Source organism: Oncorhynchus nerka, linkage group LG27 (assembly GCF_034236695.1).
Source record: "Oncorhynchus nerka isolate Pitt River linkage group LG27, Oner_Uvic_2.0, whole genome shotgun sequence".
In the NCBI taxonomy this organism is placed as follows: Eukaryota; Metazoa; Chordata; class Actinopteri; order Salmoniformes; family Salmonidae; genus Oncorhynchus; species Oncorhynchus nerka.
In genome coordinates this window covers 107394813-107401527 of record NC_088422.1, presented here as the reverse complement: position 1 = coordinate 107401527, position 6715 = coordinate 107394813, and positions in this window count along the sequence as shown.

Below are 6715 nucleotides of genomic sequence, written 5' to 3'. Positions count from 1 at the left end.
CTGTGTTAACCAGCAGCAGACCACCCTGTATCCCACTATGTTAACCAGCAGCAGACCACCCTGTATCCCACTGTGTTAACCAGCAGCAGACCACCCTGTATCCCACTGCTGGCTTTAACCAGCAGCAGACCACCCTGTATCCCACTGTGTTAACCAGCAGCAGACCACCCTGTATCCCACTGTGTTAACCAGCAGCAGACCACCCTGTATCCCACTGTGTTAACCAGCAGCAGACCACCCTGTATCCCACTGTGTTAACCAGCAGCAGACCACCTGTATCCCATTGTTAGGCAGCAGCAGACCACCCTGTATCCCACTATGTTAACCAGCAGCAGACCACCCTGTATCCCACTGTGTTAACCAGCAGCAGACCACCCTGTATCCCACTGTGCAGCAGACCACCCTAACCAGCAGCAGACCACCCTGTATCCCACTATGTTAACCAGCAGCAGACCACCCTGTATCCCACTGTGTTAACCAGCAGCAGACCACCCTGTATCCCACTGTGTTAACCAGCAGCAGACCACCCTGTATCCCACTATGTTAACCAGCAGCAGACCACCCTGTATCCCACTGTGTTAACCAGCAGCAGACACCCTGCCCAGACCAGCAGCCTGTATCCCACTGTGTTAACCAGCAGCAGACCACCCTGTATCCCACTGTGTTAACCAGCAGCAGACCACCCTGTATCCCACTGTGTTAACCAGCAGCAGACCACCCTGTATCCCACTGTGTTAACCAGCAGCAGACCACCCTGTATCCCACTGTGTTAACCAGCAGCAGACCACCCTGTATCCCACTGTGTTAACCAGCAGCAGACCACCCTGTATCCCACTGTGTTAACCAGCAGCAGACCACCCTGTATCCCACTGTGTTAACCAGCAGCAGACCACCCTGTATCCCACTGTGTTAACCAGACAGTATCCCACTGTGTTAACCACCCTGTATCCTGTGTTAACCAGCAGCAGACCACCCTGTATCCCACTATGTTAACAGCAGCAGACCACCCTGTATCCCACTGTGTTAACCAGCAGCAGACCACCCTGTATCCCACTGTGTTAACCAGCAGCAGACCACCCTGTATCCCACTGTGTTAACCAGCAGCAGACCACCCTGTATCCCACTGTGTTAACCAGCAGCAGACCACCCTGCATCCCATCCCAGCAGACCACCCTGTGTTAACAGCAGCAGTATCCCAGACCAGCAGCAGACCACCCTGTATCCCACTGTGTTAACCAGCAGCAGACCACCCTGTATCCCACTTTAACCAGCAGCAGACCACCCTGTATCCCACTATGTTAGGCAGCAGCAGACCACCCTGTATCCCACTGCTGGCTTAAGCAGCAGGGTTGGTCCTGACCACCTGGATCCCACTGTGTTAACCAGCAGCAGACCACCTCTGGTCTATCCCAATACCCCAGGTCATTGCTTTAAACTTGAATGTGTTCTCAGTCAATTTACCATCTGGTTTTGAATCTGTCAGAATCTTGTAGAGATGAGGAAAAGACGTTTGACCCTGATGCATCCCACTGTGTGCAGTCCAGCAGCAAGGGTCTGACCATGGGAGGATTGGAGGTTGTGTCCATCACAGACCACCCTGTATCCCACAATGGTTGTCCAGCAGCAGACCAATATGAATCCCGTACTATGTTAACCAGCAGCAGACCACCCTGTAACCCACTTAATGTTGTTATATGAAGACATTTTTTTACTGGTATCCCAAGCATTTTGAAAATACAGCATGAAGAAATGTATCCCACTTGTTAACCAGACACAGATTCATCCCTGTGAAAAACATCCAATGTTAATCCAGCAGTCTGGGGAACTGGCCCTGAATGCATGTATCAGCACATCTAGTAACAGATAGAACATGATTCATCGATGTTTATTAAATCCATACACCCAAACCCCTGTACAACATGTGTTATAAATACTAGGCTTCCATCGGGAGAGAACCTGGTCAGATCAGTCCATCGGGAGAGAACCTGGTCAGATCAGTCCATCGGGAGAGAACCTGGTCAGATCAGTCCATCAGACCACCCTGAGAACCTGGTCAGAGACCAGTCCATCGGGAGAGAACCTGGTCAGATCAGTCCATCGGGAGAGAACCTGGTCAGATCAGTCCATCGGGAGAGAACCTGGTCAGATCAGTCCATCGGGGAGAACCTGGTCAGATCAGTCCATCGGGAGAGAACCTGGTCAGATCAGTCCAGGGAGAGAACCTGGTCAGATCAGTCCATCTGGTCTAGAAACCTGGTCAGATCAGTCCATCGGGAGAGAACCTGGTCAGATCATTCCATTAAAACCTGGTCAGATCAGTTCATCAGAGAACCTGGTCAGATCAGTCCATCTGGTTAGAACCTGGTCAGATCAGTCTGGGGAGAGAATCTGTCAGATCAGTCTTGTAGAGAACCTGAGATCAGTCCAGCGGAAGAACCTGGTCAGATCAGTCCATCGGGTGAGAACCTGGTCAGATCAGTCCATCAGAGGGTCAGATCAGTCCATCGGGAGAGAACCTGGTCAGATCAGTCCATCGGGAGAGAACCTGGTCAGATCAGTCCATCGGGAGAGAACCTGGTCAGATCAGTCCATCGGGAGAGAACCTGGTCAGATCAGTCCATCGGGGAGAGAACCTGGTCAGATCAGTCCATCGGAGAGAACCTGGTCAGATCAGTCCATCGGTCCTGGTCAGATCAGTCCATCGGGAGAGAACCTGGTCAGATCAGTCCATCGGGAAGAACCTGGTCAGATCAGTCCATGGAGAGAACCTGGTCAGATCAGTCCATCGGGAGAGAACCTGGTCAGATCAGTCCATCAAGTTTGTCACTATAACTAACATGAGGTGACCAACCAAAACATGCAGTTTTACAGAAACTCTGTTCATCAACTAGTCAAACGTTGCTAACCTGGTTCCTTCAAGGTGTACTGATAGGAGGGTCAAACGGGAACCTGGTTCCATCAATGCACTGTAGGTGTCAGCGTTGAACCTGGTTTCATCAAGGTAACAGATAGAAAACGTGACCATGCTCTTCCTGGTTCCATCAAGGTGTATGATAGGAGGGGTTAAACGTTACAGACCATGACTTCCTGGTTCCATCAAGGTGTACTGAGGAGGGGTCAAACGAGAACCTGGTTCAGATCAGTCCATCGGGAGGGGTCAAACGTTACAGACCATGCTGACTTCCTGGTTCCATCAAGGTGTACTGATGGGGTCAAACGTTACAGACCATGCTGACTTCCTGGTTCCATCAAGGTGTACTGAACCTGGTCAGACCATGTTCCATCAAGGTGTCCTGATAGGAGGGGTCAAACGTTACAGACCATGCTGACTTCCTGGTTCCATCAAGGTGTACTGATAGGAGGGGTCAAACGTTCAGACCATGTCTTCCATCAAGGTGTACTGATAGGAGGGGTCAAACGTCAGACCATGCTGACTTCCTGGTTCCATCAAGACTGAAGGAGGGGTCCTGGTCAGACCATGCTGAGGTTCCATCAAGGTGTAGAGAACCTGGTTCCATCAGTCCATCGGAGGGGTCAAACGTTAAGACCATGCTGACTTCCATCAGTGTCCTGATAGGAGGGAAACGTTACTGGACCATGCTGACTTCCTGGTTCCATCAAGGTGTACTGAGAAGGGGGTCAGACCATGCAGGTTCCATCAAGGTGACTGATAAGGGGTCAAATCAGACCATGCTGACTTCCTGAGAACCATCAAGGTGTAGATCAGGGGTCCAACATTACAGACCATGCTGACTTCCTGGTTTCATCAGGTGTACTGATAGGAGGGGTCAAACGGTCAGACCATGCTGACTTCCTGGTTCCATCAAGGTGTACTGATAGGAGGGGTCAACCGTTACAGACCATGCTGACTTCCATCAAGGTGTAGATAGGGGGTCAAACGTTACAGACCATGCTGACTTCCTGGTTCCATCAAGGTGTACATAGGAGGGGTCAAAGACAGACCATGCTGACTTCAGATCAAGGTGTACTGATAGGAGGGGTCAGAACCTGGTTCAGATCAAGGTGTACCATAGGAGGGGTCAAACGAACCATGCTGACTTCCTGGTTCCATCAAGGTGTACTGATAGGCGGGGTGAAACGTTGGACCATGCTGACTTCCTGGTTCCATCAAGGTGTTCTGATAGGAGAACGTTCAGACCATGCTGACTTCCATCAAGGTGTCCTGATAGGAGGGGTCAAACGTTACAGAACCATGCTGACTTCCTGGTTCCATCAAGGTGTACTGATAGGAGGGAAACGGTACAGACCATGCTGAGGTTCCATCAAGGTGTACTGATAACCTGGTCAGATCAGACCATGCTGACTTCCTGGTTGCATCAAGGTGTACTGATAGGAGGGGTCAACCTGGTCAGACCATGCTGACTTCCTGGTTCCATCAAGGTGAGAGAAGGGGTCAAACGTTACAGACCATGCTGACTTCCTGGTTCCATCAAGGTGTACTGATAGGAGGGAGAAGACCATGGTCAGATCAGTTCCATCAAGGTGTACTGAGAGGGGTCAACCGGTCAGACCATGCTGACCATCAAGGTGTACTGATAGGGGGTCAAACGTCTGACTTCCTGGTTCCATCAAGGTAACTGATAGGAGGGTCAACCAACAGACCATGCACTTCCTGGTTCCATCAAGGTGTACTGATAGAGGGTCAACGATCTGTCCATCAGACCTGGTCAGATCAGACTTCCTGGTTCCATCAAGGTGTACTGATAGGAGGGGTCAAACGTTGCTAACCTGATTCCATCAAGGTGTACCGATAGGAGGGGTCAAACGTTACAGACCATGCTGACTTCCTGGTTCCATCAAGGTGTACTGATAGGCGGGGTGAAACGTTACAGACCATGCTGACTTCCTGGTTCCATCAAGGTGTTCTGATAGGAGGGGTCAAACGTTACAGACCATGCTGACTTCCATCAAGGTGTCCTGATAGGAGGGGTCAAACGTTACAGACCATGCTGACTTCCTGGTTCCATCAAGGTGTACTGATAGGAGGGGTCAAACGTTACAGACCATGCTGACTTCCTGGTTCCATCAAGGTGTACTGATAGGAGGGGTCAAACGTTACAGACCATGCTGACTTCCTGGTTGCATCAAGGTGTACTGATAGGAGGGGTCAAACGTTACAGACCATGCTGACTTCCTGGTTCCATCAAGGTGTTCTGATAGGAGGGGTCAAACGTTACAGACCATGCTGACTTCCTGGTTCCATCAAGGTGTACTGATAGGAGGGGTCGAACATTACAGACCATGCTGACTTCCTGGTTCCATCAAGGTGTACTGATAGGAGGGGTCAAACGTTACAGACCATGCTGACTTCCTGGTTGCATCAAGGTGTACTGATAGGAGGGGTCAAACGTTACAGACCATGCTGACTTCCTGGTTCCATCAAGGTGTTCTGATAGGAGGGGTCAAACGTTACAGACCATGCTGACTTCCATCAAGGTGTCCTGATAGGAGGGGTCAAACGTTACAGACCATGCTGACTTCCTGGTTCCATCAAGGTGTACTGATAGGAGGGGTCAAACGTTACAGACCATGCTGACTTCCTGGTTCCATCAAGGTGTACTGATAGGAGGGGTCAAACGTTACAGACCATGCTGACTTCCATCAAGGTGTACTGATAGGGGGGGTCAAACGTTACAGACCATGCTGACTTCCTGGTTCCATCAAGGTGTACTGATAGGAGGGGTCAAACGTTACCTGGTTCCAGACCATGCTGACTTCCCTGGTTCCATCAAGGTGTACTGATAGGCGGGGTGAAACGTTACAGACCATGCTGACTTCCTGGTTCCATCAAGGTGTACTGATAGGAGGGGTCAAACGTTACAGACCATGCTGACTTCCTGGTTCCATCAAGGTGTTCTGATAGGAGGGGTCAAACGTTACAGACCATGCTGACTTCCATCAAGGTGTCCTGATAGGAGGGGTCAAACGTTACAGACCATGCTGACTTCCTGGTTCCATCAAGGTGTACTGATAGGAGGGGTCAAACGTTACAGACCATGCTGACTTCCTGGTTCCATCAAGGTGTTCTGATAGGAGGGGTCAAACGTTACAGACCATGCTGACTTCCTGGTTCCATCAAGGTGTGCTGATAGGAGGGGTCGAACATTACAGACCATGCTGACTTCCTGGTTCCATCAAGGTGTACTGATAGGAGGGGTCAAACGTTACAGACCATGCTGACTTCCTGGTTCCATCAAGGTGTACTGATAGGAGGGGTCAAACGTTACAGACCATGCTGACTTCCTGGTTGCATCAAGGTGTACTGATAGGAGGGGTCAAACGTTACAGACCATGCTGACTTCCTGGTTCCATCAAGGTGTTCTGATAGGAGGGGTCAAACGTTACAGACCATGCTGACTTCCATCAAGGTGTCCTGATAGGAGGGGTCAAACGTTACAGACCATGCTGACTTCCTGGTTCCATCAAGGTGTACTGATAGGAGGGGTCAAACGTTACAGACCATGCTGACTTCCTGGTTCCATCAAGGTGTACTGATAGGAGGGGTCAAACGTTACAGACCATGCTGACTTCCTGGTTGCATCAAGGTGTACTGATAGGAGGGGTCAAACGTTACAGACCATGCTGACTTCCTGGTTCCATCAAGGTGTACTGATAGGAGGGGTCAAACGTACAGACCATGCTGACTTCCTGGTTCCATCAAGGTGTACTGATAGGAGGGGTCAAACGTTACAGA